Consider the following 15,746-nt stretch of genomic DNA (forward strand, 5'->3'; position numbering starts at 1 on the left):
AACATTCAGAATTTGTCAACATTTTCTGTTTTAACAGAGACATTAAGTATTGCTGATATTTAAGCATATGAAACTGACAATTTAAATCCCTTACAGCCAGGGTAGCAGAAGTGTAGACTTTTTTCCCCCATCCGTCCAGTGCCCTTGAATCTCTATCTGAGGGGACAGGGTTTTTAGCAGTAGCAGCCTTGACCCCTTTGGGACCCTGAGAAATAGTTTCTGGGTCAGCAGCAGGGTTTTTATATAGAAATTTATGAGAATCTGGAACCCTGTAGTATCTGTCTGGCTTAACAGGTGCAGGAGGTACAGAGTTGGGAGACAGGCCGGACTCTGAAAACACATCATCTACAATGTCTAGAACAGGTGGAATAGCAAGAGGTCTGTGCTGAGGTAGTAGAAGAAAGTCTCTAAGCCTTTTCTTAGATTCTGAGTAATCTTGGCTCTCCCAGTGGAAATGCTCCCTCATGGTATGCAGGGTTTCCCCAAAAGAATAATCCTCAGAAGGAGAAGCTGAAGGAATAGATTCTTCAGCACCAGAATCCTCATAGGGAGGAAAAGAGTATCCCTGTTCTGAAGAGGAGTCAGAGGAAATGGAAACCTGATCAGAAGAATCATATTCAGTATCTTGCCTAGGCCTCTTATCAGGAGGGGGATGGGAACCCCTGATCAAAGTAATTAGGTCTTTGGCCATTTTGAGCATCTGTTTCTTAGGCATGGAAGTCTGTCCTGGAGAATGCTGTACTTGTTTCCTTGTCTTTAAAACTGTTTTAGACTTTGTCTTGGATGCTGAAGTTGGCTTGATATAAAGCTGTGTAGGTCTGAAAACACCCTCAGAAGCCAATGCCTACTCAGCGGTTCCGGACCCATCTGAGGGATTAGTTTCCGAAGGCCCAATACCTTGAGTATCCAGAAGCCTAGTTGTCTCCACGTGGGAGTCGGAGGCGGCCTGTGGCTCTGAGGTAGCGGGTGTCAGGGGCTGCAAAAGCGCCTCACTGAGCACTGGCAAACCGGCGACTGGCCTAGAAGAGGCTTCGTCATCGGTTTTGGACCTCGGATGCCTGTCCTTTTCTTTCTCCTTGCGCTTTTTATGAATTCCGGTCATCGGTTGTTCTGATGGCATTATATAGTTAAACCTTCGGCCAAAGTAATGAAAAGCAAAATCATAATGACGCTTAATAGTGCGTTGGTTAAATCTAGCACAAAACCGACAACTAGCAACGTCGTGTTCAGGGCCTAAGCAAGGAATACAGTAAGAATGAAAATCCTTAAGAGGTATTTGCTTACCACAAGAAATACAATCATTAACTTTTTCTGACATCGGTCTGGAGCAAGAAAAAAGTTTCCCCAACAGGGTACTTAGCTTTATAGAAGACTTCGGATTGAAATTCAATTTTGAAAATCTCAGGAGTCGGCCGACTGGCACTTGCGAACTACTTTTGCTTCGGGCACCGCGCGGCAAGAAAGACTGGAGAAAATGGCGTCGGCTGCATCTTTTATACCCCTGGCACACTGACGTCAGGGAAGAGGCAACAGCAACCGACACCATACCAGGACTTTGGAATTCAGGCCGACCGCGGGTAGCCTGCCAGCAGGATAACCCAAGTGTAATGACTGCAACAGTGAAACACGATAAACATCCATGTGGTTAGCTTGAGGGCTTGTATGTCTGGATGAGTGAGAGAGATCTGGAGAGGGATCCAGAACCCAAGGAGGGTGTATCAGATAAGGCCAAAGGAAGGGAAACCACACTTGCCAGAATGGGACAATGAAGAGCACCTTGCTTTTTTGTTGACATGCTTTCTTTAGAAAATTTGAGATAAGGGGAGTAGGAGGGTAAGCATAAAGAAGACTGGGGGGCAATGGTGAATCAGAGCATCTCTCAGTGACACCTACTCTAGATGGATCATGGCAATACACCTGTTGCATTTGAAGTTGTGGGGAGAAGCAAAGAGATCACAGTATGGCTGTCTCCACTGATGAAGTATCTACTTAGGAATGTGCATTGCTAATGGAAAGTGGGTGGAAGAGTTCACCCACTGCCGCACTATCATTGCTTCTCGACACAAGAAGTAAGAGTGAGTTCCCCCTGTTTGCTGATGTGCCAGACTACTGACATGTTGTCTGTCTGTATGCCAATCACTCCAGAGGTAGAACATCCTGAAAAGCCTATAGTGCTAGGCCTGCCTTCATCTCTAGGACACTGATGTGAAGATCAGCCTCTAAGGGGGACCATGAACCATTTGTCTCAAGTATTGTCCCCCTCACCCCAGCTGGGAAGCATCAATGGTCACTGTGGCCTTGGGTTAGGATAAAACAAAGGGGTGGCCCTAAGAAACATCAGGTACATGAATCCACCAGGTTACATGCTCTTTGCAAATCTTGGTCAGTTAAATGGTGAAATTCATGGGATGTTGATTTATTGAGCACTGGACTGCAAGCATCTACTAAAGTACCCTAATATAAAATCTTGCCAATTGAACAAGTGTTATGGAGATTGCTATCAAATCGAGAAGCTGCAGAACCAATTTGGTTAGAGGTGAATGAAAAAAGAATAGATGCACTACCTCATCATGTAATATGGACAGTCTGGAATGAGTTAGTCTGTTAGAAACTGTATGCAGGTGAGCACCTATGAACTCCAAGACTTGGGTGGGAGAGTGAGATATGAGATTTATTGTGGTTGAATGTGATGCCTAGACTGAAAAATGTGGAGCAAGCAGTACCGGGCACAAGTCAGAAGATGCTTGGTGGAAGCATTGAGGAGCCAATCATCAAGGTAAAGAAACATTTAGAATCCAAGCAATCTCAAGGTGACCTGCAACAACTCTCATACACTTGTGGAACACTTAAGGAGCTGTAGTGAGACCAAATGGCAGGGCTCTAAACTGAAATTGACTGGCCTCAGCCAAAAGTGAAGGTATCTCCTTGATTGACTGCCTATGTTGACATGATAGAACGATTCCTGGAGATCAGTCGAGCACATCCAATTGTTCTTTTGCAATAGAGGGAGAGTGGACTGAACTGTGATCATTTGGAACTTTTAGTGTTGGACAAACTGGTTTCAGTGGCGTAGGTCCAAGATAGGCCTGAGGTCCCCATTCTTCTTTGGCACCAAAAAGTATCTTGAATAAGTTCTGAACCCTTGTTGGTCTGGCAGGACCATTTGGATGACTCTCTTTGCTACCACCTGTTCAATTTCTAAGGCTGATTCTTTTCTCTGAAGGGGAAGTACATTGGGAACCTTCCTTGACTGTACTGGAGAAGGAAGGGAAATGGGAAGGCAATAGCCTTTGGTAATTATTGTCTGCACTCAGACATCTTTGGTGATGGACATCTAGGGTTCCAGGTGCAGAAATACATGTCGCCCAACTGCCTCCAGAGTGCAGCAGTTAGGCAAACCTTCAGGAGCGCTGATAATGATTTCTCAGAAAAGGACCTCTGAGGCCTTGGTTTTGCAGGCCTTCTCTGCCACATGTGTGACATCTGCCATTAAGGAGACCTGGGAAAACCCTTGCAATTTTCATAACCACATCTTCCAGCCCCTTTTTTGGTTCTGCAAGAAGGTCCACTGAGCGTAGAAAACTGTATTCCTATGGCAGAGTTTTCCCATCATGCTTGCTCCTGTACAGGGTTTCTTTATTGTTGGGCCCAAATAAAGTAGATCTATCAAAAGGTGCATTGATGAAAGATGTCTTGAAAGTCTTCGCAAAACTGCAAAGGCATCCAGGCATTGCTTCTAGCGGTAATGCCTGAACCTGCCTATCTTAAAACACCCTCCATGGCATGGGAAATCAGCTGCATGGATGCATTCAACAAGGGCTGGAGGGAGGCCATTTGTGAAGATATGGTCTTTTTATAATCCAGAGACATGGATCCTGAGAGGGACTTGGAAAGCTCCTTAGTCAAATCCCTTTTGGAACCTTGTAATGTGTACCAATAATTCAGTGATCACAGGATAAAGGTCGACAAAGCATAACTTTGCTTCCCAAATCTGTTGAAGATTATAGACTCCCTGTTAGGGGGATGGACAGACAGACTTTCCACAGCATGTTCCTTTTTAGCAGTTGATGCTATCACCACAGCATCAACCACTGGGCCCTTGCTTCAGTGGGCACAGTCGTTAGGTGTAACTATGTACTGTTTGGCTTCCTAGGGATGGGTTCTGTCACATGTGGCTCCTTCCATACCCAACAGGAAATGAGGTCCACCATTTCATCCACCGGCTGGACCAGACAGGACGTAGCTGAGCTGGTACTGAAATACTTTAGAAACACTGACTCCTCCTAGGAAGGGGAAGAACTACTACTTTTCTGCCTCAGAAGCTAGAGAATCTCTCTGAATGAGATATCCTCAAGGGGTGATCTGGGCGACTCCTACAATTCATCTAAGTCCATGTCTTACGTTAATGACTCATGTGGGGAGTCAATGTGCCTCATCATGCATTTATGCTTCTGGTGGGCTTCCATGGGGAGATGATTCGGGGAAGACAAAAGTCTATGGGGAGTCCTGGATGAGGACTGTCTCAAGGCTTGGATGAACTGGCTGTCCCAATAGAACAGACTGAACAGGCTCAGGACCCAGGGCAGACAGTTGTGTAGGAGGATGACCTGAGTACAGCAAGGATGCCCTATCTCCTGATGTGGAGAGAGCTCTCTCCACTGCATCAAAGGCAGAAGCCTAGGGAATCCCCATGACCTTACCTCAAAGCAGAATCTGGCACCAAAGCTATGACTCTGAGATCCCTCTGGCTCTGACAGATTCAGTGGTGGCTGGATCATACAAGGTGCCAGAGTCGATGAAGGCCAAGCCTTCAGATCTGACATGGGCAGTCCCAGGAATCTCAGAAATGATCCCTCTGGAAACCAAGGGGCAGACTGGGGTAACTAAGGACATCACAACAGGCTCCTGGTAGACCTGTAGGATGAGTTAGCTGGATGCCTTGAAGCTCTACGGGGTGTCTCTCTCAGGAAAGGAGAGTACAACCTTGATGGTATTGGCTCTGGAGAAAATCTTGGTTGTCTACAGGAAGGAGACCTAGTGGAAAAGAGAGTTGGATACAAAGACTTGAATTTTTGCAAGTGGAACCAATGCTGGAACTGAATGATGACAGCAATCAGGGAATGCTCCCAAGGCTCCTTAGGCTTTTCCTTGGACTTCCCCCTTTCTCTCCCTTAGGTTTTTCTAGGCTTCTTTGTGGACTGGGAAGCTTCAGACACTAAATAGGAAGATGAAGGAAGTAACCCTTTAAGTACCAGCTTATTTCTGCATTTGACCAACCCTCTATGATTAAATCCCGAATGAATGTCACATTCAGCATTGAGACGCCCAGATCCTAAAAAATAAACACACACTGAGTGTCCAGAGTTTGGGATTTTATGAGCACATGAATACACTTCTTAAACCCAGTGGGTTTGTCCAACATGATAACAGCAGCAAAAGCTACAAAAACAACAAACAGAACTGCAATCAAGAAAGACAGGTATAGCAAAATACCAGCAATGGTAAGAAGAATTTCTCTAGGGTCAAGATAGAAATATCAGCAATGGTAAATTACTACTAAACAACCTCGAGAGAACATGCGAAGATAAACTAGTGAAGGAGGGAAATGCACGAGGGCTACAGTCACACACACCAGGCAACTAGTTGTATGCAGGGGAGGTAAAGTCAAGAGGGGAGTTAAAGCCCGAAAGGGAGATTAGAATGAAAAAAGACTACAGGTCTAAAAAAATAAGTCTCTTATCTGACTACAGCTTGAACCACATCAACCACATCTGACTGCTGAAAGTGGCAAATGAGATCTGGAGTAATATGGGGTATGGAGAGAATTATGGGTAAGGGTAGGAGTTTGAGATACAGACCCAAAGTCTGAGAAGTGGCTGAAGTCAGATGTGAGGCCTGAAACTCTAACGGTTGAGGAATGGAAGCAAAAGACATCAGATCTGCAGATGAAACATTCCTCATACATTCAATATTAATCAGAATAATCTTTTAATATATGAGCCTACTAATTTAAAATTAAAGTTGCAGAATCATAATCTTTTCTCTAAATTTATCAGTTGTTTTACTATCCTTGTCAGAAGGGGAATGATTAAAATTAACAAAATGTTAGCATCTGGATTGACTAAAGCTATAGCTGCTGGGTCAGGTTTGTGATTACTGTATAAAAAATTGAAAGGCTGAGGAAATTAGTATATTCTGTTTTCTTAAGTGCAGCAGGCTGGCTACCAGGGAAACCACAGGCTATCACAAACACATCCTCCAATGCTAACAGCACCTGGTGGATGGAAGAGGTTCTGAGAATTCCAGTTGTAGCAAATCATAATACTTTCAAAGGGACCAAGAAACCCCAGTAGTGTTCTACTGAAAGCACTGGCACATTCTGGAAACAGTCTGAGAAAAAGTGGATCCCTTACAGGGAGATTCAGATACCATGCTCTTGTCTAAGTCTTAATCAGAATGCTGAGGTGAAAAACCTGCAACTCTCCCAACATGTGCCTCCAGATTCATTTTTTTTTTACTATCTTCTTTTCTGTTATCAGTAAGCAATTGGTAAGAAGGGTGAATAGCATGCACAAGATTCAGAGCCACACTTTATTAATAAATGACTCATGTTCAATGAAAGTGGAGCAAGAGAAGATGCATATGCTAGATTGTATGTTTCTTTTTGACAGGTAAGTTAAGACAAATTAGGTCATTAATTGCAGCAACAACTTCCACAGGGAAGGACACAACATTCTGGCTAAACAGGAACATGTTCCCTGCCCCACCTCCAAACACCAACAAAAATAGCTCTCTTTTGCCTACTGAGGGAACAGCTACAGAAGATGTGGCTAACCACAGACCATAGTGGCTGTATGGGCAACACCAGAGGGATCTGGGGAAAAAAGATGAGTGTTCTGAGGAACTACGTTTAGCCATAGCAGTCTCAGCCACCTGTGGTTGATGCAAACTGCAAGTCTGCCAAGGTGGTAAAGGCTGCTTAGTTAACTTTTTCTTTTTGTGACTGGAAGGAAGACAAACTGTGGGACTAGTAGTGTGTTCTATGATCAAGATGGAAAAGGTGCTTCTTTCCCAGAGAAACTGAGGAGAACATGCTGGTAAAATTTTAATAGTAAAAGGTCTCATTTACCAATAAACACACATTAAAAAACACTCTATACACTTTACCAGCCCGCAAAGGTAATTTAAACACAGTTTCTCCACAGGAAAAAAAAAAACAGTTTTATATTTAAGTCAAATTTTAAACTGTCATATACCAGCTCTCTTCCAATTAAAAGTACAGCAAAGGTCACATAATAGTTAATAAAAACATATATTCTGAGCTTAAAACATATTTTCCTCAACAGGAAAGTAAATTTAACATTAAAATAATATAAGGTTTATCCTGAAAGAGAACTTATCTGCTGAGTAATGGAACAACATAAAGCAATCATCAATCCTTGAAAGCCCACAGCGAAGCACTCTCTTCAGCAGCAGGAAAGATTTGAAGGTCTTGGCTTCCAAGCCTGTCTTTTTAGTCAGCACAGCTCAGGCTAAGAGTCTGGGAAATCGAAAGGTGCCCTGAAGCTTTGGAAACTGTCCAGCTGTTATATCCTATGTAGGACATAACCCATATAGCTTAGAATACTGCAGCAGTTATCAAAATTAAAAATATTTTTATACTTTGTATCATATTAAACTGTTTCAGCTGCAGTACGACACCATTCTTTGAACAAAACCACCCAATGCAGGACTAATCTGCAAAAGGATGGAGTGATTATGGGACTTGAACCAACAATCCCTGGCTCAGAAGGCCAAGGCCTTATCCATTAGGTCACTGGGGCCTGACCCATGGTAACCTTATGATGCATGGCTATTTACATGTTGAATTAATGATTATGTGATGTAATTAATTTAATAGCAGCACTGCAAATTTTCACTTACTAGAAGGCTGTGTGATTCAATGTGCTAGGTAGGAGGTTTTGGAACCATAACACAAAACAGTGTGGTTTTGCAAAACTGCAGAGTGCTTCCCACTCACTGTTCAGTCATATAGCTTAAAATGAATAATACTCAAACTTGCAGGGGAAAAAAGACTGAATAAAAGGACAATATTACTCCTACTAAACAGTAACCTTAATTTTCATTGGGTTCCTATCACGTCATCGAACTTTTACAAGTTCGAACCACATATGGTCGAGACCATACGTACGAATTCATAAAGGTTCGAGCTTGTGAATGGAAATTTCCATAGGTGGAGGTGCTTACAACAGTTTATTTTGTTGTCCGTTGTGTTTTTTTTTTTTTTTAGGTAGTCGAAGTTATGTAACTTCGAACATAATGGTTTGACTATTAGGTGTTCGAAGTTACGTAAATTCGACTATGTGATATAGACCCATTTTTATCAACATGGCACACAGAAGACAGCTAATTAACAAGTCATTAACACAATGCTAACAGGTTTGTTTTGCCAATGTTTCTTCCATTATGAAAATGTTTCAACCCACAAATAGTGGCCTGATCTAACTTGAGACCTTTGGTAATGGGTTTTCATCCAGACAGACAACCCCAGCATGTCAGGCAGCACTCAAAATGAAACTTACATCTAAGAGTCACACTGATTCAGTTCAAAAGCCCGTAAAACAAACCTCAGTCTGATACCCCAGTCATAAGTTCCTTCATAGTGACACATACTGATGCACCGTTCACCAAGCTGTGCAAGGAGATGGTCACAATCACTTGCCCATTAGGCACCATGATTTGACACATTACATTCCAGCACCCCGAGTACACATGACACAGTCACAGCATTTGTTGGTGTAAATTACTTGGGACTTAACTTCCCTGGACCACATGAAGACAGATACAGTGGAACTCTTGGAATGTGTGCACGAAGCAGGTATGAACCTGTCCTTGAGCAGCATTCTAGCATCACAAAGAATGATGTTGCAATATGAATACAAGATCATTGACTTCAACAATTGGTTTAAATGTCTGGCCTCATTCAAACGGAGTACATTATATATATATATATATATATATATATATATATGTATATGTATATATATATATATATATATATATATATATATATATATATATATATATATATATACACACACATATATATGCCTGGGAAAGGTGGTATACAGTCCTAAATGCTTTGTAGGGATGGTCTGCACCTACTGTCTGCATATTACCTAAATCCTTGTCTATACCCATAGTGCCTTTTAGGCAATGTCAGTTTTCTAAAACTTCCAACGTAAGAAAACAGAATCTGGATAACATTAGGGTACAGGTGTCCAATGCCAGGAGATGGGAAAAAAATGGCTTGTGCACTGCTTACACTGGAAAAGGCCAACATATGCATCATCATGGAGACCTGATTCAGGAACAATGACAGCACCCCATAGTGGATGGTTTCAATGTCTACCACAAGTTCAAGCCAACTAACCACATTAGATTAAGACCTTAAAGGCGGTGGTATCGCCATAGTCTTAAAAAATGCACTTCCAGACTACTCAGATAATGGCTTTCAATTCCTCCCCATCCAACTTACTGTTAACAAAATGCCTTATTTCATAGCTAACTATAGGACTCCCTCTACATCCCCCTCAGCCCACACCTCTTACTTAACTAGTATAGCATCCCTATGCATCAAGACAAACACCCGTCTCCTAGGAGACTTTAACTATCCCTCCATTAATTGGGAGAGTCATGCATCCTCAAACATGTATGCCCAGAAATTTCTGGACTTCATCAATACAAGTTAGTCTGGACCCCAACTAGGGGTGATAAATTCCTGAACATGGTAGTCTTTACCAATACAGGACAACTTTTTTCCTTGGCAACTGTTACTTCCTCACTAGTCAAATTGGAGCACAAATCAGTCATATTCACCCAAAGACTGAAGCTTGAAGCATCATTCACTTCCTTAGTGTTCAGAGATTATGCGAAGGCTAATCTACTAAAACTGATGATCTAAGTTCAAAATCCGTCTCCAACCTGATGACCCCACTGCTTACATGGAATCTTTTGCAGACAAATTCTGTGCACTTGTAAATAGTGGTACAGAAGCATCTGTCTCCCTCCAAAGTAAATACAATGCCAAATTTAACAATAATCCACTACAGTGGAACCCATATTATAAAGAGGTTCTATAATTAAAGAAAAAACTTATTGCATGCAAAAATAAATTTTGATTCTCAAGATGCTAAAAATGCTCTTGCTAAACTTAACAAAGAACTCCAGACCACAACCAAAAGCAAACACAGAAAAGAGGTAAAAATTGCCACAGAGGTGAGGGGTAACCACAAATACTTCTTTAACTATGTTATCTTGTTAGAAACATCAGAAATAAAGACCAGCACTGTGCAGATCTAATAGTAAATTACATCACATAGTTGGACACAGCCACTCTATTAGCAGTCACACACAGCTTAGACTTTGCCCCCCTTTCCCCTCCTATATTCCCAGATCACACATCCACATCTACATCCCCTCAACTGTCTTAAGGTCACAAACCCTACTTCCATGTCACCAAATAACATACCAGGCTGGTTATTGGTTAGCCTGAAACAGGACTTGTCAGACCCCCTACACACATATTCAATATCAGTGTCCAAACAAGCTCAATGCCAGATGAATAAAGAACAATCACACCATTGCACAAAGGTGTAGAGTCAATGGGTTTAGGACATTATAGACCCATAAACCTGATCAGCCTTACCTATAATGCTATGCAAAGAATTATTATGGAGTTAATAAAGGGAGACACCGACAACTTACAAACTCTCGACCAAAGTCAGTTTGGGTTTGTCAAAGGGAGATCCTGTCTACTTAACCTAGCTGACTCCTTAGAGAAGGTTACTGAAGCAATGGATTAGTGTAAATCAGTACACACTGCATATCTAAATCTTACAATGATGTTCAACACCGTTCTACACTTGGGCATTGTAGATATGCTCTCTCAGCTAAATGTAAATCCTTTTGAACTCACTGGATAGCAAACTGGTGTAAAAAAAAAAAGAACCCAGGAAACTAGAGTGGGTGGTTCTACCTCCTAAAAAAGACATGTCACTACTGCTGCACCCCAGACTTAAGTCCATGGGCCATTTATTTTTGGCATTTATTTCTCAGAGGTCAAAACATATAATGAGTTTATGGCTGACTAGGTTTGTAGATGACTGGAAACTTGGTACCAATAAAAACTCCCCAGACAATGCTAAGATCCTTCAAGAGGCCTCTTTCCAAACAAATAGCTGGTGTCATAATCATGGACTAAAATGACTTGCCAAGAAATGTATAATAGTATCCTTTGGCAAGCATGACTTCCCTTATAACTATAACACTGATAACACACCCATGAGAGTTGATCCCATAGTCAGGGATCTGGGAACCTATGCCAACACAAACTGTCCTTTGATCACTGTGAATCCATTATTGTAAGGATGTCCTTTTTCATCACACAGATTATATCTAAAGGTATGGCATAATGTAATCATTCCACTGTACTCTACTCTTATTAAGCCAATAACTGAATCTAATCCCCTTTTGTTATGTACCTGTCCAAACACTTGTCACAGCACAAGTGACAACAATGCTTTCTAACTAAAACAAAAAATCAAGGGTCTAAATTATAAAAACTAAAAAGACCTTCTCAAAGCCTTGTCCCATTTATCAGTATCTTATATACTACTAACAGGCAACTTCTGCCTCATGCATACAGCCTCAACAGACCCTATCCTGTCAGACCTATTACAAACTCACAAGTCCAGTGGTAGCATGAGCACCTACTCAAGGAATCTCAGTCTCTTCTGCAACATAAATAGGACAAGTTAGAGAGAAAGAGGTATGTATCACTGTGAATGCTGCTATTGTGGAACCATCCTCCTCCAGAGACTAAGTATGTCTCTTACTCTATTTAAATGTCATTTAAATAACTAGATGGAAAAATTTAAATTTATCTCCTGGTGTAGCACACATACCCCTCATGGATGGGGGCAACATGTAAATGTCTCAACGTATCCTTGTTTTGTAATGTGGGATTGATGATAATTGTATTAAAGAATGTATGTGAATGTCCCAACATTTCCTTGTTTTGCAATGTGGGATTGATAATTATATTAAAGAATGTATGTGAATGTCCTAACATATCCTTGTTTTGTAATGTGGGATTGATGATAATTGCATTAAAGAATGTATGTGAATGTCTCAGCATATCCTTGTTTTGTAATGTGGGATTGAGGATAATTATATTAAAGAATGTATGTGAATATCTCAACATATCCTTGCTTTGTAATGTGGGATTGATGCTAATTGTATGAAAGAATGTATGTGAATGTCTCAGCATATCCTTGTTTTGTAATGTGGGATTGATGCTAATTATATTAAAGAATGTATGTGAATGTCCCAACATATCCTTGTTTTGTCCCAAAATATCCTTGTTTTGTAATGTGGGATTGATGATAATTGTATTAAAGAATGTATGTGAATCTCTCAACATATCCTTGTTTTGTAGTGTGGGATTGATAATTGTATTAAAGAATGTATGCAAATGTCTCAGCATATCCTTGTTTTGTAATGTAGAATTGATGATAATTGTATTAAAGAATGTATGTGAATGTCTCAGCATATCCTTGTTTTGTAATGTAGGATTGATGATACTTGTATTAAAGAATGTATGTGAATGACTGAACATAATCGTGTTTTGTAATGTGGGATTGATGATAATTGTATTAAAGAATGTATGTGAAGCATAATGTTTGTAACTGTGAAACTGTTAACATGTTTTTTATATAAATGTCTGCTTGCCTAGGTCTTAAGTGGTAATTCAATATATGTGTTTAAAAATCAATCAAACAAAAAACATATCCTTGTTCTGCCTGTATTGGGTTATTCATGCACAACATGTAAGAGCTAAAAAAAACTACCATTAGAAAGTTAAGGCTATGTTTCTTATAATCCTCTCAGAGCAACAGCCTAGTAAGTACACATGACCATAAATCATAACCCTGCTACCCTCTCAAAATTGAATAAGCCTTGTTTCTTATCAGAAGTCCAACCATCTGAAAAATAAATCATGTTATTGAGAAAAAAAATAATTTTTATATCCCCCTGTTGTCAACAATCAACAGATCCTCGATCTTCTACTTGATCTCCAGGTCCTTAAATTCAAGTGCCCCTCCCCAGACCAGGTCTGACAGGGCTGGAAAGCAGCTCAGGACATCCCAGTATAGTGCTATACTGCTGCTAAAGATATATTTGTTTTTGTTTCTGCCCTACTCATAGACCCATCTTCATGCGTAGGATGTGTGATAACACAACATGGAATCTGATAGGCATCTGTGAATATGTCCTCCATTTATAGCGAATCCTGAACTCTCTCCCAATCCTCACCAACCAAAAGAGTGGCATCATTAACCAGAATCCCCCCCCCCCCGCGGACCTGGACAGGCATTTCACTACCACATCTTTAAAGCATTTCTTGTAGGAAGGCAAAAGCCCGACCCTCTCTCACCCACATCCATGCTAGTTATATGTACTAATTCTCTGTGTAGGGGCAATATTCAGAAATAAAGGAACATCAGAGTTATTATTTATTTATTTATTTATATTTGTTGACCGGGAGTGTCCGACTGGACGTAGGTCCATTTTCAGCGGAGGCCCAGGGAGAAAAGCTCCACAGTTAAAACAAACAGACAGTAGTTACATTGGATTACAAAGCGATTAACAATTTACATAGCAATTACTTACAACATATTTACAGATGAAGAACATAGTACATCAGTAGACAACTAGAATTCCTACAAATTCCCACATTTGCTTTTTCAGGTTTGTTTTTTGAGGATCATAACTGCAATCCTAGGAATGTTAACAGGCACCTGATCTTAGTTACTTTAATTGGGCAGTCAGAGTACAACAAAGGAATCTCATCCAATATCTCATACTGTATGCTTGTTACAGTGTCTCCCATGCAATGGGTCCCTACTGTTGCAGTCCTAGTCCTGGCACTGTTAATCTATTTCCACCATAGACTAATAACTAACATAATTCTACCCTCTGCACCATGCTGGCTGCTTCATAGCATACTGCTCATGTAAAAACAAGCTTTCACACAGCCATTTGAACTCCAAATTCATATCATCAACAACCATCCCCCTGTTCCCATTTCTATGTGGGGTCAGGGTGTGGGTTCAACTGTTGCCATTTCTGTCATTTCAATGTCATTCTCTTACCGTCTCTGACAGACATGCCTGACTGTTGCAGGTCTTGTCTCACACAATCCACGCATCTCTTTGTAGGGCACCCTCATTTCCTCTAGCTTTCTTCCTGTCTGTCTGAAAATTTTTTTCACCAGATTTTCTTTTTCTTTTCTGAACATGTGCCCAACCCATAGTAATCTGTTCTCTTTGACCTTCTCTGCAGTTGGTGCTACTCTGGCATCTGTTGTGATGTCCTCATTTCATCTGTCCCACACTGTGCATCCTATGACCTGTCTCAGGCACATTATCTCTATCACCTTTACCATTCTCAACTACTCTGTCTTTACTGTCTCGGTTTCTGTACCATTCAATTGTACTGGTCGCAATGTTTTGTACACCTTACTTATTAGCTTCTTTGGCAATCTTTTGTCATACACTGCCCCTGACACTTTGTGTTGGTTGGCTGCAGCCCTACTAATTCTAGCTTTGGCCTCCTCATTCAGACTTCCCTCCTCCTCAACCACCCCTACCAGATACGTGAAGCTATTAACCTGTTTCACTATTTTCCCTTAGATCTCAGTTTCTTCTGCTTTTCCCCATTTGCTGCCATTATGACTATCTTCTCTGTACTCCGTTTCATTCCACGCACCTTCAGTTTTACATTACACACTCTTATCCTTTGCTGAAATTCTTGATCAGAGTTTGCTTGTCACACTGCACCATCTGCATACACAGCAGTTTTGCTGATCTGTCCCCTCCAACTTGTTTGCAGATATAGTCCATCACCAATATGAATAGCAGTGGACTCAGAGATGAACTCCAATAATTATCTACTCCTACTGGCAGCACCTCTGTGAGACCAAACACTATGTTTACTTGATTCATTGGGTCTTTATACATAGCCTGCACTAATTCTACTGTTTCTGGGACTTAGAACTATGACAGGGCAGCTCAAAATCATCTTTCTTGAGACCTTGTCAGATGCTTTCTCAAAGTCTAAGAACACCCAGTTGAACTCTTCCCTCATCTCTAGCTTCTTCTCAGTTGTATCACTGGAAACATCTGGATGGTTGTGCTGCAGCCTGGTCTGAATCTGAAGTGCTTCTTCCATCCTATCTTCTACTACTCTGTGTATTCATTTATCAATGACCTTCTCCAGAACTTTCATGCAGTGTGACAAGAGTTTGATACCTCTGCACTGCCCACAGTCGTGGATGCCCCTTTGTTCTTGTGCACTGACATGACTATGCCTATTTTCCAGCCATCTGGGATACCCCTTTCTCTCTGTACTTAAATGAGTATTCTCAGAGCCATTTCTCCCCCATCTCACCCAACATCTTGATCATATCTGCTCAAACCTCAACTGAGCCTGCTGATGGGATGGCTCCTAAAGCTGATAAGAGGGTGGATGGAGAATTTTATAGAGAGAATAGGATGCCCTACAAAACTGCAGTGGCAAACCCAGGCAGCTCTAGATTTTTAAAAGGTTGGCAATTAATAGTGTTTGGTGACGGTATGCAGAGAACCAAATAGCTGTTTCTAAAATGTCCTTAGTGGCCACCC

The sequence above is a fragment of the Protopterus annectens genome, chromosome 3.part1 (assembly GCF_019279795.1).
Source record: "Protopterus annectens isolate FY-2018-M chromosome 3.part1, PAN1.0, whole genome shotgun sequence".
Taxonomy (NCBI): domain Eukaryota; kingdom Metazoa; phylum Chordata; order Ceratodontiformes; family Protopteridae; genus Protopterus; species Protopterus annectens.